The sequence below is a fragment of the Haliotis rubra genome, unplaced genomic scaffold (genome assembly GCF_003918875.1).
Source record: "Haliotis rubra isolate DU_JTF1 unplaced genomic scaffold, ASM391887v1 Scf280, whole genome shotgun sequence".
NCBI lineage: Eukaryota > Metazoa > Mollusca > Gastropoda > Lepetellida > Haliotidae > Haliotis > Haliotis rubra.
Window position 1 is genome coordinate 251,914 of NW_025766892.1, and position 20,731 is coordinate 272,644.

A 20,731-nucleotide genomic window follows, 5' to 3' on the forward strand; every position below is an offset into this window, starting at 1 on the left:
ACCGCACTTAAAGTTATGATTAGGTGAATGAAAACAAGCTATCATTAGAATTGATATTCTACTACAAACAAACAAGAAAAACATTTACAATTTACAGTTTATCAATTCCCTTTCACAAATAAGGTGTCGGCAAATTTGGGGCCCTTAATTTAAAACAAGCAAACAAAAACAAAACTCCTAAAAAACAAACAAACAAACAAACAAACAAACCAAAAATAACCCAACTAAAATACCATAAACAGTGACGTTATGGCTTAGGTAAATCAATTTGTATTCACAGCTAACATCAATCTTTTGTACATACTGGGTACAGTGTGTGAAGCCCATTTCTGGTGTCCCCCGCCGCGATATTGTTGAAATATTGCTAAAAGCAGCGTAAAACTAAACTCACTCACTCACTTTTGTACATACAGGTAACTGAATGTTATGTTTACAAAAAAATGTCTTCCCATTTTTTACGTTTGTAAAGCGAATGGCGTGCTCCTGACAAATCGGTCACCCGTAATTTCAGATTGTGTCCATTACGTCAGTGTCCTAATAGCAAGCACCTGATGGAACAGTTCCCAGCATCACAGAGGTAACCCAGTCCCGCGGGGGTACGCCCCGCCCGCAGTTATGACAACCTTCCTATCGTTAATGAGTGTGATAACATACTTGATCCCAATTCCGACCCCCTTACTATCACCGCAAAGGTCGGCCTGGGTGGCTCCAAGACAATACCTCTGGCGCGTGCAGTTTGTGGACTTTGATATGATCACTGTCAATAGGAATTTTCAATGTTACAGAAGAGAATCTAAAAGTTGTCTCTTATTTTTGTGGTAAATACTGACCTCAAATATTACAACACACTGTAGATAATGTAGTCAATCTGCAAGTTTCTCCCTTCCTTCTCTGTGGGTAGAGCGTATGATGCCTCATGGTTTAAGTTGACACGCTGTTAATTGTATGACGACCATAAGAGATAAACGTTTAGACTCGTTAAGTATTTTACTGTCAGTCCCCCTCCATCCAGTAAATAAATAAATAAATAAATACATAACATAAATACATAAATACATAAATAAATAAATAAATAAATAATCATTTTTCATGCAATCTTTCATATTATATTTCTAAAGATTGGACCTTAACATTTTTAAGCATTATAAGAAGCGGGTTTTCTACATTATCTCCGTCGATATGACATTGGTATATGCTGGAATGTCAGCCATATATGTATTGTGTATTATACTGGTAAACCTACTACATAGTCCAGCATGAATGTCAACTTTGTCATGTTGCTGTTAAATGTCAGAAGCGTAATGAAACTATATACATAATGGAAATGTCTGATTTGAATATAGACGTGTCTATAATGTATCAGACAAACTCACAGAGTGCATCAGTACACGACCGGGGTTCCTCGACGTGAATCCCAACCGTTGAACTGAGATCCGATCACAGATATGTAATTCTTTCTGGATGCTTGTACTATGTATACTGTCATCATTTTGCAGGAGCACATACGTACCTGCTATACCTGTATAGACGGAGGTACTATAGTCCTAAGACCATGTCCTCTCTGTAGGACCCTTACCTGTCAAGTGTAGACGTATTGTCCTGATTGGGATAGTTGGTCTATCAGCATCACATGTAAGTGATGAATATCTACTACCTGCATGGGCTTTCTCTCATATATCGTACTGGTACAGGTACAAATGCAATGATTGATCACACCAATATATGTCTATCTCTCACCTCTTATGTGGTGATCAACTGTACTCGTTGAAAATATAACTTTAAGTCTTGAAATCATTTCGTTTAAATATGCAACTGTAGCTGGCATAAACATGTTCCTCAACCAACGTCAACAGTTTACACATTACAACGTTTGTACTTGGACTGTAACTGCCAACAGTTTGTCCTTCTAATGTTAATATTCATTCACATGGTTCATGATAGTCAGACTGAAGAGATATCGACCAATTTCAGCTCTTTCAGCAAATGATCTAAGCACTAATATTTACACACAAATGGACATCGTGTCAGTTACACCGAGATTCAACAGAAGCCCATCTTCATCACCTTCCTGAATGGGCAATTTGAGTTCTTGCTGGGGGGGATGCTTCAGGCTCAGCCAACGGTTATCTCCTTCTGTGAACATACATTTTCTTGAGAGAGGCGCTGCACCGAAATCCCCACGTCTCATCCAAACTGCCTCGATAATGCTAGATCTACAGATGTTGGGGTGGTGGTAGGGAGACCCGTTACCTATACGATAAGCCCCCATAATACCCCCATGGTAACTGACCAAAGGTGAACTGGTGGCTCTAGAGTGGATGGATTCAGCATCGTACTCCCCCAGATGGTGACCATGTCGTGTTTGAATTGTTTAAGCTGGTGAATAGCATTCATAACATCGACCCTGGCATCTTCGTGTAGGCAGCTGGTAGTATGGGAAGGGCAACATGTCTTCTAAAGTAGCAATGGACAGCGCGTTCATCTCGCCAAGGTTTTTTTTTTTTTTTCACACAACTCAGGTACAACATTGTACCCATGTGGGGAATCGAAAGCGAGTCTTCGGCTTGACGAGCCAACGCTTCAACCACTAGGCTACCCCACCGCCCCTCTGATGGTGTCAGGGTTATTACACAGACTAAGCACTCTTGTCACTGGACTATTCCCCTTGATTTGGAGGACACAGCATGTGACTAAGACCAATCCTCTAACCTATCACTACAAGCAGAATGGGGAATATGACAAATGTTCCAAAACACCTCCATCAGTTGTTTTCCTTTCGTTTAATCAAATGTTATTACCATACTCGCGGCGTTAATCTCTCTCATACAATGTGAGGGTTACTGGCGATGTTACTCTTAAAGTGAGGGCACGACAACTTGACATCGAACTCAATCAAAATATGACGACGTTGCAAGAACTGGCTACTTACGTCCTCACTGACACGCTCTTCAACTGACACGACCGTCGGGGGTTACGGAAAATCACAAAGACATTTCAGTGTACCCTACGGAAAAAACTCATCTTCAGATACATTACAAATACAAGCACTCGTGTTGCTAATCCGTGTCAGGTATGATTCATGACATGAGACTATTCTTTCACTAACTGATATATGGATGCCAGCTACTTGGACTGATTACGCATGTATATTGACAAAGCCTGAACGTTTATATGTGCACATGCCTGCCTCCCCCACAGACGCCAGGGAGCTGGTATTTGAGCACGAAGTACGTGAAAACAAACATCCAACTTTAGTCAAGAGACACTGGAAGTTAAACACGAGCTGCGAACACTGTAGTGAATCAAGAAAATTCATTTCGACAAAACGCATAAAAGGACCACGTGAAGATCCGGGTTAGAATTGATCTTCAGCAACCCTTGCTTGTGGCAAGAGGTGACTAACGGGATCCGTTGGTGAGGCTTGCTGAATTGAGTAGAACGATGCTCATGTTGTTGATCAGTGGATTGTCTGGTCCAGACACAATTATTTACAGACCGCCGCCATATAGCTGGAATATTGTTGTTAAACAACAACCCATCCCCAACCATCGAAACAGAGCCCGTCTACACGAATGTAAAACCCTACTTTAATGAATGCATGAGATGTCTTGTCAGAGCTTTAAGTAATATTTGTATCGATTATATTTTGTTATGTTTGCTCTTAATTCATCTTAAAACACCCCAAAATGTCCCGCCTGTGAAGATGCTGTCGTTGTAATACGTTCCCACCTTTGATATCGTGGCAGGGGTTTGTTGGTTGTTTTTAACAACCGTTTTAGCATCACCTTTCAGCATAGTCTAGCCGTTCGGGATCGATTTGTCCCATATATGTGAAGGCCATTTCATACCCCGCCGTGAGGTGGCTAGAATTAGCTAAAGCAGATTAAGAGTATAATGACTATGCCTAATGGGGGGTTAAAATCCGAAATGTCTCATGTCGTACACGTTTACCATTTGGGGAAGTTACCGGCATGGTATGGTATGATACCAGTGATTCCAACCAAGGATCAGAGGATTCTTCACAATGTGATGGTGCCATCGTGTTTCCATGTTTGAAAATGCTTGCTGGGTACGTAGTTCCTTGGTATCTATGTGTTTAGTGACCACAAGCTATGCTGCCATAGAGCTTCCATGTCTTTCCATTTTGATAACGCTGACATTATTTGTTATACCATGGTACCTATGTCTAAGATGGTCATGTGCAGTGTTTGCAATAGTGCTTCCATGTCTTTCCGCATTGATAACGCTGACATAGTTCATAGGCGGATCCAGGAATTTTCAAAGGGGTAGGGGTGGGGTGGACGTGGGGTTCGAACACCTTCAAATCCCCTTGGCTCCGCCAATGCAAAATAAGTTCAATTAGTCTTTAGTCATTTTCAAAAGGCGGGGTTCGAACCCCCAGAACCCACCCCACTTCCACCCTTGGATCCGCCAATGTAGTTCGTTGTACCGTGGTGTCTATGTGTAAGGTGGTCAAGTGCAGTGTTTGCAATAGTGCTTTCATGTCTTTCGGTTTTGATAACACTGACATGGTTCGTGGTACCGTGGTACCCCTGTTGTGTCTATGGTACCGTGATACCCCTGCTATCAGTCGTAATGTGGTGGTGCCTTAGCCTGTGCCCTCCTGTATATAGCTGCACTAGATCAGTGGATGAACGTCAATTTAGATCCATGACCACTGCAGAGATTTCGATATCAACCCCGGTTGTTGAATCCGACAGAGCCAATAACTGAGATCGATTTCAGCAACATGTCCTATGAATGCTATGCTTCAATGAGACTGACAGCTTACTCTCATTTGGCTTTTTCACGTTCATCAAAATCAGTAATTTCGGTACCCGTGGCTGGTGTTCTGGTGACGTGATTGTGGGATATGTTTACATGTCGCCGTCGCATCGAAGGTGTACTCGTGTGCGATGTCAGCACAAGTGGCGCGACCCCCCGTTGAGGCAGGTAAATCTTACTCTTTTCGCGAACTCCTGGTTTATTAACTGATTTCCTTTCACAAAATTGGCACCGCCAAATTACCTTCTAGGACCATTGGATTCTGCTTCCTCGCATAACCGCAACTCGGTATTCTCTGGCCCAGATGCTTTGTATATAAATTTCGTTGTTTGGGGTAACAAAATTAATCATGTCGAAATATGTCACAAACCAGGAACAGACCAATAACATGTATGGAACATCAGTCAATGAATAACTAGATATTGTTGATGTACTGTTGGACTTCTAAAGATACAATGCGGAAGATCCTGTTGGTCGTGTTGTTGTAATTGTAAGTTGTGTTGTATGAAGGGCTTCATGTGGCGTCCTCGCTGGTCTCAATGACCCTTTCACATAGATACACGTCTGTGTTTCCGGCTACCTTGGATCTCCTCCGGTAGACCATTGACACTGGTCACCGTCGGCGTTATGTATTTACATAGAGATTAAACACTCACGGGGTCAAATGGAAGTATTTGGTTCGTTACTTTGTTGTTTAACGCAGCGATCATGCCAAGTATATGAGGGCGATCTGTAAATAACCGAGTGTAGACTAGACAGGCCAGAGATTGACATCATGAACATCGATCTAACCATTTGGGATACGATGACATGGATCAACCAAGGCAGCGAGTCTGACCTGATCCGTTAGTCGTCTCTTACGACAAGCACTAAGACCAATTCTAACCCCGATCTTGAGGTATCTAGTTCGTATATGCTATACAATACATTACAATGAAACCACTTTAGGATGTCAGAGTGAATGAGTGAGTGAGTCTTATGATATATGTGTAGCCTCTAAATAATCAAATTTGGGCCAGACAAACCTGTGACAGAACGCATGGACAAAGACCCACGTCACCAGGGCCAGACAACACCATCCTTAATTCGTCGGGTCTGGCGACCGTGTGGACACTGGGACCTATTCTGATTCGGAATCCCCAAATCGTCGGGATTGCAAATATTAAAAGAACCTGCCTCGAATATTCTCCGGAACAGATTTTAATGAGTTCCATAGGAAATCGCTGCGACCGTTGCATGAAAGGATCACTGAACATCAGGGATGACACCAAGTGTTCACGAAAAAAGTCAGCATGTTCTCAAATGTCTTTCTATCCTTACCGTATATCCATGGGTACATACACTTCTCAACTATGGTAATCTGATTCTGTTTTAGTTTGGAGTGGTCCGCACATCATGTCGTATGTATCGAATTCCCTAGGCAACGTGAGAAGGGTTCAGTTAACAATGCCTCATTGTGAGATCCTAACCAATGTCATAACCGACGAACGAAAACAGTATCGGTGTTACTTTATAATCTTTTACCAAACATAGACGCACAGCAGCGTTACAATACAAACCCTCAAGACACATCTGCTTCTAAATAGGTTGACACACTCTCTAGATATAAGAAACCGGTGATTTAGCAGAAACTTGTATACCTTCAGTCAAAAACTGGTGTTTGATGTGTCGCCCGCCGTTTGTTTTGCGCCTGCGTGATGTTGACATAATGGGGGATGAAATGGGGTAATATGTCTTCATTCAGTGCCACGATGTTGTGTTTGATGTAAAGGTCGTGTGTACACAACAGTCGTGTCACACTGCGTGATAATTATATTGTGATTCATGTACTGTGTAAGAGATCCGCGTTCCTTTTTTAGCTCACTTTACTGGCCTGTCATAAACCCAGGTGAAAACTGTGGTAGAATTGTAGCATGTTCTTAAAGATAGACTACGGGCTGTTTGAACGTCTATTGTGAAGCTTCTGGGACAGAATGAGCAGCCTGGCGTTGGATTTGTTGCTGACCTATCTACTATGCTGTACCTTTAAAGTTTGGGGTTAACACGTGTAGGCTCTTTAACGAACTGGACCCCAGTTCATGGGCCCATATGGACTCACTGTGAAAAGTTCAATTTTTGGTGGAAACATCTTTGTGGTGGCTAGAATGGTATAGAAACAGCATAAAATGCAACTCATTTTTATCAACATGCTAGATAACTAAGCATACATATCATTAATTGTATGGGGAATTTAGTCAGTATTATCAATACTGCGTCCTGATAATATACAGAGATTGTGTAGTCACGTTTACTCCATGTTAGACTTCATGCATATCACCTGTACTTCACATCGACATCAGCTGTAGGTAATCTGAACTTCACCAGACATCACCTGAACTTCACCAGACATCACCTGAACTTCACCAGACACCACCTGAACTTCACCAGACATCACCGACACTTCACCCTGAACTTCACCAGACATCACCTGAACTTCACCAGACATCACCTGAACTTCACCAGACATCACCTGAACTTCACCAGACATCACCTGAACTTCACCAGACATCACCTGAACTTCACCAGACATCACCTGAACTTCACCAGACATCACCTGAACTTCACCAGACATCACACTGAACTTCAGAGACATCACCTGAACTTCACCAGACATCACCTGAACTTCACCAGAACTTCACCAGACATCGCCTGAACTTCACCAGACATCACCTGAACTTCACCAGACATCACCTGAACTTCACCAGACATCACCTGAACTTCACCAGACATCACCTGAACTTCAGACATCACCTGAACTTCACCACCTGAACTTCACCAGACACCACCTGAACTTCACCAGACATCACCTGAACTTCACCAGACATCACCTGAACTTCACCTGACATCACCTGAACTTCACCAGACATCACCTGAACTTCACCAGACATCACCTCACCTGAACTTCACCAGACATCACCTGAACTTCACCACATCACCTGAACTTCACCAGACATCACCTGAACTTCACCAGACATCACCTGAACTTCACCAGACATCACCTGAACTTCACCAGACATCACCTGAACTTCACCAGACATCACCTGAACTTCACCAGACATCACCTGAACTTCACCAGAACTTCACCAGACATCACCTGAACTTCACCAGACATCACCTGAACTTCACCAGACATCGCCTGAACTTCACCAGACATCACCTGAACTTCACCAGACATCACCTGAACTTCACCAGACATCACCTGAACTTCACCAGACATCACCTGAACTTCACCAGACATCACCTGAACTTCACCAGACATCACCTGAACTTCACCAGACATCACCTGAACTTCACCAGACATCACACCTGAACTTCACCAGACATCACCTGAACTTCACCAGACATCACCTGAACTTCACCAGACACCACCTGAACTTCACCAGACATCACCTGAACTTCACCAGACACCACCTGAACTTCACCAGACACCACCTGAACTTCACTTCACCAGACATCACATCACCTGAACTTCACTTCAGACATCACCTGAACTTCACCAGACACCACCTGAACTTCACCAGACATCACCTGAACTTCACCAGACATCACCTGAACTTCACCAGACATCACCTGAACTTCACCAGACATCACCTGAACTTCACCAGACATCACCTGAACTTCACCAGACATCACCCTGAACTTCACCAGACATCACCTGAACTTCACCAGACATCACCTGAACTTCACCAGACACCACCTGAACTTCACCAGACACCACCTGAACTTCACCAGACATCGCCTGAACTTCACCAGACACCACCTGAACTTCACCAGACATCACCTGAACTTCACCAGACACCACCTGAACTTCACCAGACATCACAGACATCACCTGAACTTCACCAGACATCACCTGAACTTCACCAGACATCACCTGAACTTCACCAGACATCACCTGACATCACTTCACCAGACATCACCTGAACTTCACCAGACATCACCTTGATCGCCTGAACTTCACCAGACATCAGACATCACCTGAACTTCACCAGACATCACCTGAACTTCACCAGACATCACCTGAACTTCTTGGACATCACCTGAGACATCACCTGAACTTCACCAGACATCACTTCACCCCTGAACTTCACCAGACATCACCTGAACTTCACCAGACATCACCTGAACTTCACCAGACATCACCTGAACTTCACCAGACATCACCTGAACTTCACCAGACATCACCTGAACTTCACCAGACATCACCTGAACTTCACCAGACATCACCTGAACTTCACCAGACATCACCTGAACTTCACCAGACATCACCTGAACTTCACCAGACATCACCTGAACTTCACCAGACATCACCTGAACTTCACCAGACATCACCTGAACTTCACCAGACATCACCTGTACTTCACCAGACATCACCTGACTTCCCTTGGCACACCTCACTTTGCGAGGCATCACCTGTACTTCACCAGACATCACCTGTACGTCACCGACATCACCTGTACGTCACCAGACTTCACCTGTACGTAACCTCACTTCACAGTAAACCTGTATTTCCTGACACCATTTGACACCATAACAGATGACATGCAAAATTGTACAATGATATCTCACCCAACTATGGTTGTCACTTTGATGAACGAAATACATCAGACAGGAAAAAGCTATGCAAGTAAACGACATATTGAAAGCTCGCTGTTCCTGGACGAGGTAGTTTTTGCAGATTATAATGATGTTTCGTGGAAGTAACCAACTATGCTGTTGCTGGTGATATTTTCTTTGAAAATAACAAAATATGAGCTGAATTGCATTTCAGCGTGTTCAAAATAGATATAGTTAAAACCACTTTTAAAACATCCTTATAAAACCACGGACTGTGCACAAACCACTGCGACTAAGTTACTGCCTTCAGGGACCGACGGGACTCCGTTACCTCCAGCATAGGCACAGGCCTTCATCCTTTAACATACCGACCTCACCCAGCCTCTTGAACCCTTCATATACTTTAATAGACATTGTCAAAACTGATAGTTTACCTTGGCCGTGGTCCGAATGAGTGACAAGCCGACGGGTTTCACTATTGGGTTTCTTTCGAGTTTGACAGGCCAATTTCGTTTTCTTCATTTCTTTAATTGCTTCCTATACCCATGTGTTCGTGTTGACATCCTGACATGGAAATATGCAGCTGCTCGTTAGGAAATGGTCACGTGACTACATGTAGTCGTCAGATGTGTCCGCCCATGCATGTACCTGTACAAGACGGCTCAAGGTGTGAGAAGGATGGAGCTTTTTGCCTTCTCTGCAAGGTTGTCTCGTGATGCACCACGCGGCCATAACATTGTCACATTCAGCATATTGATAAGCCATGCAGGCGACATCCATATGTACATGAACATGCCTTTCCTGTACACCCCGGGGTTAGAATTGGTCTTCAGTAACCCATGCTTGTCGTAAGAGGCGACTAACGGGATCGGGTGGATCTTGGTCGACACATGTCATCATATCCCAATTGCGTAGATCGATGCGCATGCTGTTGATCACTGGATTGTCTGGTCCAGACTCGATTATTTACAGACCACCGCCATATAGCTGAGTGCGGCGTTAAGCAACGAACAAACCAAACCAAACATGTTACTACGCAATGGACATTATGCATATCAGACTAAACGTGCGTATATTTTTAAATATATTTTTGTTACACTTTTCTCATATCACATTAGCGTACTTGACATCTTTCCGTGTTTCTTTTAAATATGTACCTTCGTTTGCTAGGGGCGTGGTAGTGGTTAAAGCATTCGCTCATCACCCCGAATACCCGGGTTCGATTCCCCACATGGGTACAATGTGTGAAGCCCAATTCTGGTGTCCCCCGCCGTGATATTGCTAGAATATTGCTAAAAGCGGGGTAAAACTTTACTTACTCACCGGAAGTATATTTGAAGCTGTAGAACACTTGATAATCGAGGGTAGTTGGAACCCTGTTATGTGTTATACGTTTAACGAAAAATGCAATCAGGGTTTGTTCATTTTCCTACATATATCACTGAGTGAGTTTAATACGCCGCTTCGAACAATATTGTCATTTATGCCAAGCCTATGCCATCTATGTCAGCTTGATGTTTTAAACATAGGATGCATGTCTTTACCTTTATACCCACTTTGTAATACCCACACCGCGGGTATCGTGCGGATAAACCAGCATTCATAACAACCACGGCCAATCTCGGATTCGAACCCACAAACAATGGATGGCGATACGCCTAAGGGAAGTAACTCTGAATGGCAAATATCGACACAACAGTATACTTGCAAGGAATTTCCTGTAGGTTGCATTGTTGAGCAGCAATTTGATCCAATGTAGTCTTCATTTTCCGATATTTAGCAATCTATTTTGTACAGTGATCATTTTTAACTTGAAAGAGAATCTATCAGTCTGATAGAAATATCGGTTGCCCGCGTCTACCATATAGAGACTAACTTACTGCTGTAGGCGACATGGAACGCCAATTTAATGTCGCATGTCAGGTAGTGAAAATAAAATTCAGCGGCACGAACATGACAAGATTTTGTGCAGTTGCATCCTGGTTACTGTCTGAACAAACTGATATGATCATATTTTTTATTACTTAACCAGGAAAAATACATGCCTACTAATTTCCATGCCTCGGCATACATTCAATCTCCTTAAATATCACTAAGCCACTTGGGCAGACACGACTTAGCGTAGATAGCAATCCAGCTGATACCCCATGTGTTCAGGGCTGTTGGGCAATTACAACATGTCGGGCGCCGTCCACGACTTCATGGCTTAGCCTAGGTGATAACATCGCGACGACCGCGACACCGTGGACACTACGAGACGGAGTATCACACTCCATTATATTACCCTGTAGAACGGAGCTAGTGGTTAGTAGTTACAATCAACGGCTAGAGATTGGCGGATACGTTGCATGGAAACCAAACAATCTCAAACATACATATAGTCACATGCACGGTAGATGCGTAGCTGTTGGACGAAAATTATTTTCGAGAAATATGATCTGTAAATAATTGCCTGTTTTAATGAGCGTACACCGTCAGGAAATGAGTTCTATTTGTTATCGTGACACAAGCTGACCAAGCACGTAGGTACGTGTTAGGATAGGACTTAACTGCCATAGTGGACCGTACTTCTATTACGTCTGTAAATAATGGTGTCTGGGAAACCAGTGGTTGATAATGTGAACAACAAATCACGTTATCGGTATTGGGGCTACTCTTGAATGTTCACGGAGACAGATATGAATTTAGAGGAGACAGCTATGAAGCTGTGGGAACCTGTTACATCCTTAATTGTCCACTGTAGACAGACCTGGATTTAAGGATTCACGTATGAGGTAGGAGATGTATCCTAACCCGAAATGTCCCGGTTGGGAGACACAGGCGGTATATTCTGCCCCGGCATCCAGGCTAAATGTTTACACTTATTCATGCATAGCTTGGTAGCCTTGCTCTCATGCTGTACTAAATGCTAAGATGCTAAGAAAATGGATGTATAGTAATTCTATCCTTTAAAGAGGCAAGTCTAGATATTCGGACAGGCCGCCAATCTGTTATTTATATATTTTGAGAATTTTCATTTAAACTATTAATTATTACCGTAGAGACTCGTGCAAGTCTAATAGCTTGGGTTCTATCATACATAGCAGGAATTACATATAAACTTAGATAAACAACATCCTATTCAATTTAAGACACCGATATGTTACAAAATGCATTCACTAGCGAACAACATATTACGTAGGAGAGCAAGGTGTTGAGATTGACCCACGCCGAGACCGACATGCTTGACGACTGAGCGTCTACACAAGGACACTGTCAGCCCCGAGAGTATCTCCGCTGTCAGGCTAGACGAGCCAGGCAGTGTACACCATACACGAGCACTTAGCCGAACGCAATGCATTGGAAGAATGATGTTCAGTGAAACTGCTCGTGGACTCCGGAGTGGGTGCCCAGAGCAGAGCAAGTAAGGTATTCATTTGTGACGGATTGACACGCGTGAGACGACGAACGTGGATGTTGGTTGAGGTGCAGGTGTCGTCGTCTATTAGCAAGCCCACATCCTGTGTTTGGGATTTCCACAGCGGACCTGTGACAGACAGTAGTCAGTAAGATCGCTGTGATAATGCCATTGAGATAAACTCAAATAAGTAGTGTAGCTTCTAGATGTGGACTTTCTCGTGTTGCTTCGTCGGATTTTTCAACACGTCTGCTGTTATCAACTGCTGAAACGCAGCCATGGGTATGTGAACAATTGAAAATCACGATACTTATTTTGCGGGTTCAAATGATAACAGGTGTATAATGTTTCAGAAGAACCAGGAACTGTTTTCAAACATTACGGATGTTCCGAGACATGTGTGGACTTTATTACGCACCTGACAATCAGACAGTCAACCACCCTCTCCGCGAAGGACGTTCAGGAGAAAGGTACAGTTCAAATGCTGACATCATCAAAGAATTTTGTTTTACATTGTTTCAAAACGACAAAATCATCCCAAAATAGTGAACGAGTCATACCCCAAGCCGCTTGTTACCAAATACACTTCTGTGGCATTCCATAACGTTAGAGTAGAGTGTTGTCGCCGTGTCACAGCTGTAATTATTAAGGTTGTTCGGCAGCCTGGCATCAAAGGAGGTTGTGGCTTCTCGGACTGATGGAACTATTCCTGTGACAGTGCCTGGATTATCAACAGAAGTGATCAGAGAGGTGATGAATTAACGCCAGGGTGCGTTACTGTTGTTTCCGAGGAGGATGGCGTTTTGACGCTTTATCAGATCTATCACCTTTCCTTGACAAGGTAAGAGGCAGTAGTTGTGGGTGTTAAAGATATTAGTGATAAAATATGTGTCGATAAAGGAAACAAACGTGAATAACTTCCGTCTCCGATGAAGATGTACCTGTCACGCTCTATCACATCTGTACGTGGTTGTAGAGTTTACAGATAGCTGTTGATAAAATATATGTCGAAAAGTAAACAAACGTGACAAACATCCTTCTCCGATGAATATTTACTTATATCGCTTTATCTGATCTGTAGTCTTCTCCTTTCTATTACAAGGTAGGAGTGGGTAGTTGTTGATTTTATGGATACCTGTTGATAAAATATCTGTGATAAAGTAAACAATCGTGAAAACTTTCCGCGTCGGGTGAACATGATGAAGATTTAGTCGTGACGCGTTATCAAAGAGAAGCTTTCACCCTTCTCTGAGTAGATGAGGGTTCAATTTGAATAGGTCGCTGTTGACAAAATATATGTGGAAAAGTAAACAGACATGAGATGCACCAAATATGGACTGAAAAAGCGTAGTATACTGAAACAAGGAGATTTAAATCCACAAGCAGTGGAGCATGATGATATAGTGTGTGATTTAAAAGTCGATGGTTGGGAGGCAACGCCGGAGTATTCAGAAAGGGTGAAGGATGTCGCTATAGGATTCAGGTTACATCTGAGACATGACAGAAACAGGAGTCTTTCAAATATTACTCAGTATATGGACCCCATGTTTTTCTTTCATTTGGTGTTTGCGATATTCCATTACGACCATCCATCAGATGATACAGCAGCGGTCAGTGAACCTGGCTGTCAGTGATGTAGGTGTATGATGTATTAGCTCATTGTATGTTTAGTAATGGTGGTGGAACAGTCCACAGCTTTGTGTGCTGGAGAATGGTGACTGACATAAGTTTGTGAACTACATATGTTATAGGAGGGTTTACTGACGCACTACGTCTGTGTAATGCGTCTAAATATGTTATATAGTCAAAATGTCAATTTAAAACTGTTAATGTGAGTAATGTCTATAATAAAGTATATTGTAACGTACGGTAGTTTGGGTCAACGTACTAAGCAAATAGGGTCTATTTTATCTACAACAGCTGTGTAGCATAACTGTCTCAGTGAATAAATTCTATAAATCGATAGTAATCTAATACAGCGTGGCGCAACTTAGAGAATATATGATATATAGTCAACTCTTGCCAACAACTTCGTGATAAAACTGACAAGACAAGTAAGTGTGTTATGAAGTTTGCTGTAGACTAGTATATTGTATAATACAACTGACATGGCGAGTAGATATTGTACAGTCTGCTGTAGCTTACTGCTACTGTGTTATTCATACAACTGACAAAGTTAAGCCATGGTGTGACGTCTGCTGTAAGGTACAACCGAGAAGATGAGTTCAGTGTTATAAGGTCTAAGACGCACTACTCACAAGACGAGTATACAGCTGTATACACCCTGTGAATCTAGATACAGTGTATGTGTCAGGTGTCATTAACACATCGGACACCAGGGCATGTGGATGGTACGGGTACTCGTCAAACTGTCACAATAGTAGCGTTGTACTAAACTTGTACATTCAATAGTATCACAATAGTGGTATTGCTGTCGAACTAACGAATCGTAGAATTGGTTTTGGTGAGAGGAACGATGAAGCTAGTAAAACATTATGAGAAATAGATTCAATGTTATATGGTGTGTTATTTCGTCCCGCACATAAAGCCTGAATGTCTTTTGCCTTGTATCATTAACACTACACATGCTGCTCGGGGTTTGTGCGACAACGTTATAGTCCAGGCTTGATGATGCACCGTTCAACAATCCCAGTTCAAAACGTCCATACACCATCGTTAAACAACTCTAGTGGCTGGGGTGCTTTAGAAAGAAGTACATTTGGCTGCTCAACAGGACAGAGTAAATAACAGCAAGCGTTCCAGTCGCATTATGTGCCCAACATCAACTGTCACCTATGTCACTAAAATAAATCCTCTTGGAGAAAAATGAGAAAAAAATAGAATAAAATCCTCGATCTGAACTCTGAATGTTTCAAGTGCGGTGTAAAACCCCATTTTACCATTCACTCATCGTTAACGCATGTCGTCATACAGTATTGGAAGACAGTAGTAACACCTAAAGTGTCAGGATTAATTTTGGATTAAGTGTATGGTCCATGTTTCCGTATGGCTTTGGGAGTGAGTGAGTATAGTTTTACGCCACTTTTAGGAATATTCCAGCAATATCATGACGGGGGGACACTAGAAATGTGCTTCAGACATTGTACCCATGTGGGGAATCGAACCCGGGTCTTTGGCGTGACGAGCGAACGCTTTAACCACTAGGCTACCTCGTCGCCCCTGTGTGTGTTTGGGGGCAGGCTGGAAGGACAGGAATCTGATTTACTATGCCCCCTCTACAGTGTGTAACATGACTTCTGTCAGTTCCCACAAAGGTATCACCAGGCCTGACAAGGCGATATATCCGTGATGTATCCCTTTATCTATAGTTTATACGCTGCGTCGACTAACACGTTGATGTAAGGGTGAACCGTTCTTACCGGTGCAGTGATCCTTTTGTTCACATGACAATCGCACTGGATAATAATTACATACAGTGAGGTTTATTTGAGCAATATCCAACACTGGTGGCATGGCCGAGCTTCACAATGAGAGAGGAATCTTCACGACACACTGATTACAACCTTCTCTGGTTTAATGTTCATTTAAGTAGGTTGATGGTTGTACTATTGCAACATTGGGTTTGGATCCTAATATTGAAATTACTACCGGTATGCGTCGTTTGTGATACAGATAATGATCGGGTTGAGACACACTGCAATTTAATAGGCTGGTTAGACACAATTATATATGACTAGAACCTTTCAACATTACGTAGTGTGCTATTACCAACACACAGCTGGTCTTGAAATATATATCCACAACGAGGACTTATTGAAATCAGTTAGCCTAATGGTTCAAGCATTCGCTCGTAGCGCCGAAGACCGGGTTCGGATCCATGTATACTATCAGTGAAGCCCGGTTCAAGTGTCTCAAGGGGATATATCTACATGTGAGCAAAGTCAGGTCGGATATTCACAATAAGTGTTGTTCACGCCGGACTCAATATTGCAGCTGTATGATGGTGGACAGAGTAATCACCAAACAGAAGCAGTTATTGCAATTATCAGTTTCAACTGTGACTTTCTTTTACCTGTTAGTATTTTCCATCAGAATATACCGTATATGACCGTAGTCATGGAGGTTAGAAAACGACATCGTATCGTTTCGCGCGAACGAACAAGGGAAAACGGCTTTGTCAGTGAAGATGTCAAATTGGCAATTAAACATCACGAGATTAACATAGAGATTATTTACTTCTTTTTCAGTGTCTACTTATGTTCATCAAATATCATCTTCTAGGCATCTAATGACAAGATTATTTACATTTTCAGTTCTACTTTGTTTTTTTACTAGGCTTTGTAATATATACAGGAATTAAGATTATAATACAGGATACAGTTTTTAAAATGACTATTTCATATGAAATATATAAAAAGTACTGCATAAATCGTTCGTGTATTTATACGAACGTGAACATGGCAGTGGGTGTGTGTCATCGTGACACTTATAGCACATTCACGTGACGGATCTGAACGTTTCAACATCCTTCTCAGATACACGGGATATCATGTTGGACAGGGCACATTAATGTGGTAACGTTAGATTACAGGACACATTAATGTGGTAACGTTTGGTTAGATTACAGGACATCCTTAGTGCCGACTGACCTCCCAGCAGAGGGACACCTCCATCAAACTTCTATCAGCTGAAAGGGGATCTAGTTTATTTGACGTTGGCTGTATCATTAAGTACCTGTTGCCTAGGTTGATTGTTAGTTCCACTAAGCCTGACACTGTAGATGCTGTCACAACGAAATGTACCTGGATTATTAAGCATTTATGATTCCTGTTTACATCACAGTTTGATTGAAAGTGAACAGACATGTACACGTTGTGATGTAAGGTTATATGGTATTAACGCCTAGAGTCTATTGTCAATTAAATATCTCTTAGTGTGATTATTGGGTAGTGGCAGTTGTGCTAAAACAAACATAGACATGGGTGGCCCGCATCCCTAGGTTGCTGTCATTGTGTATTGGTGTAAGGACAGTTTCAATTACTGTACTTGATATAAGGATAATATTACCTTCCCAAAGAATCCGGGTTTATGCGAACACATCTCTACGTAATATACCTATATATATAAACACCTGTATTTAGGTCCGCGTTACCTGAACCACAGGTAGTTTTTGTTTGGTTTTACATAATGTATATACATATGTCATCTGAGAGTCTACATCAGCAAACGCATTTTAATTCTAACCATATCTGGACTAACGTTCTACCCTATATATATAGGCAACTATCACAGACCCGCCACAATACCACGTCAGGTAATATTGAACCAGGTAGACATTAATGTAGAGCGTTATTGTGAAACCACAACCAATGATTGTGCTTTAACCTCCACCATTCCCAGTTGTTCTGAAAGATGAACATATAGTTAGATATGACGCACACTGTATAAGATCGTCTTAGTTCTGGCTGTCTCGGGGCGGTGGGGTAGCCTAGTGGTTAAAGCGTTGGCTCGTCACGCCGATGACCCGGGTTCGAATCCCCACATGGGTACAATGAGTGAAGCCAATTTCTGGTGTTCCCCGCCGTGATGTTGCTGGAATATTGCTAAAAGCGGCGTAAAACCAAACTCAGTCAGTCAGTCAGTCTGTCTGTCTCAATGGTCCAGTGAATAGAGCGTTTGCCCGGAAACGGGCGGTCTGTTGTTCAATCCCCGGCCGAAACACACCATACAGCGTTATAAGATGAGATGATCAGACATGGACCAGCTCAGAGATAGTATGCTGTAGTTGAGTGGGTATCCATGTTACACTACTGCATGGTGTTTCAGTGGGCAGGTATTTTAAACCGGCATAAGTTCGGACAAGTACAAGGAGCCACACACACACACGCAGATGCATAAGAATCTTGAACGCAACCTCAAGGCCTATTTCACGTCAGCTGACATCGGCTATCGAAATACCTGTATACACCTGCATAGTGGCAGTTGTCGTATCACCACATGAACCAACACCATCAGAATAAATCACCTGCACCACTTGTAAGATTACGAACGCTTAATATCTTTAAACTGCGAATAAAACCCAATGAGCACTCCCTCACTCACTCAAAGTTTGACCTATCATATATTACCCGGTATCAGTGTTGCTACTATTCTACACTTCAGTGCTATTCATCTTCAATTCTACATATACCATCGCTCCCCATACATTAAGCCGAGGTGACAGATAAGCTTCCTGTCTTCAGAGGGAGTTGACTAACAAGGGTTGTGACGAATGTACAACATTCCAGTGATGTAATATGGATTTATGAGGTCTTGCTAAAGACCCAAAGACAGATGGAAGCATTGTTATCGTGATATACTGCTTAACTGGACATGACGTGTGGAGCAATTCCTGTATACTCGACGTCTCACGAAAACCGCGCACTTTAATACGTCACTGGAACGGCATTGCAGAAATTTGTTTCTCATTTGTTAATTATGAAAAGTAGGATTTCGGGTCTAAACTCTTTTTCACCAATTTCCGGATTGGAATCACCTTGATTCACGATTTCACCGAAACTTTATTTCCCACAACGGCCTATCTTGTTGAAAGGGCTGTGAAGGTGAGACTGAACTCCCATCTTAGAGCGCACGGACTTATGGAAAAGTTCCAGTCTGCTTATAGACCACGTCATAGCACGGAAACGGCACTCATTCGTGTCACGAATGATTTGCTTTGCTCGGTCGACAGCGGAAAGATTGCCCTACTTGTACTTCTTGACCTGTCAGCCGCTTTTGACACTCTTGACCACAATATACTTCTTAGACAACTTGAGACTTCATTTGGATTAACCGGAATGGCACTATCATGGTTTGTTTCGTACCTCAGCAATCGACAGCAGTCAGTCATCATAAATAATCATGCATCTAAGAAAAGCCCTTTATCCTGTGGAGTACCACAAGGATCGGTTCTGGGACCAGTGTTGTTTACGCTTTACACCAGAGATCTAGGAGATGTAATCAGTACACATGATGTGAGCCACCATTTTTATGCTGATGACACCTAGTTGTCTGATTCGTGCAATCCCAGTACAGCAGATCGAATGTGGGAACGACTGTCAGAGTGTACAAGTGACGTAAAAACATGGATGACGACACATTTGCTCAAACTGAATGAGACGAAAACAGAGGCGTTGCTTGTCGGCACTAAGAAGAATCTTCATCAAGTGATGACTAACTCAGTCACAGTTTGCAACACTGTCATTCCATTTTCGAAAACCGTAAAAAACCTTGGACTTCATCTGGACTCTGATCTCTCTTTGAAAGCTCATATTGACACAGTCTGCAAATCCTGTTACTTCCATTTGCGGAGCATTAGCAGCATCCGAAGCTCCCCTACTACAGCGGCAGCTCATGCACTGGTGCGATCTCTGGTTCTCTCAAAGATTGACTACTGTAATAGCATTTTCTACGGACTTTCCGAAAAACTACTATCAAAACTCCAGAAAGTACAAAACTCTGCAGCTCGACTTGTCAACAAAGTTCCCTCTAGGATCCACATAACGCCTGTTCTTAAGTCTCTTCACTGGCTACCAATCAGAGCCAGAATTGAATTCAAGGTCCTGAGTCTTGCCTACCAGTGTTACCATCTTACGTCTCCAGAGTACCTTGTTGAGCTAGTCACCAAGCACAATCCTTCCAGAATGTTAAGATCGGCAGATAGACACCTTCTCACTATTCCTAGACAGAAACTCCGGGCATTCGGGTTTCGCTCCTTCAGCTATGGTGCTCCACAGTTGTGGAATCAACTCCCGACTGAAATCAAAATGTCTCCCTCGATTGACTCATTTAAAAGTTCTCTCAAAACCCATCTTTTCAGAAAATATTACGATCTATAACTTAACTTTCCAAAATTTTCAGCCTCGTTCTCGTATAACCTTTGCTTTGTAAATATTTGTAAATATGTAGCGCTTTGAACATGCCTTATGTGTGGAATTCAGCGCATTATAAATA

At 42.5% G+C, this 20,731-nt stretch overlaps 1 protein-coding gene and 1 long non-coding RNA gene across 2 annotated transcripts in view; one reads left to right on the top strand and one right to left on the bottom strand.

Annotated features, from left to right (window-relative positions):
- Window positions 1-641: 641 nt before the first annotated feature.
- LOC124281212 lies at window positions 642-20,611 on the bottom strand. The gene is made up of 3 exons (XR_006899876.1): window positions 20,249-20,611; window positions 16,802-16,804; window positions 642-653 (listed from the first exon to the last, which is right to left on the bottom strand). It is a non-coding gene; the product is annotated as an uncharacterized LOC124281212 (long non-coding RNA).
- Window positions 12,597-20,731, top strand: part of LOC124281211 (protein FAM167A-like) — a 50,988-nt gene continuing 42,853 nt past the window's right edge. The window contains exon 1 of the mRNA XM_046717231.1: window positions 12,597-13,619. The gene's annotated coding sequence lies outside the window, so the exon portion shown is untranslated. The remainder of the gene's footprint in view (window positions 13,620-20,731) is intronic.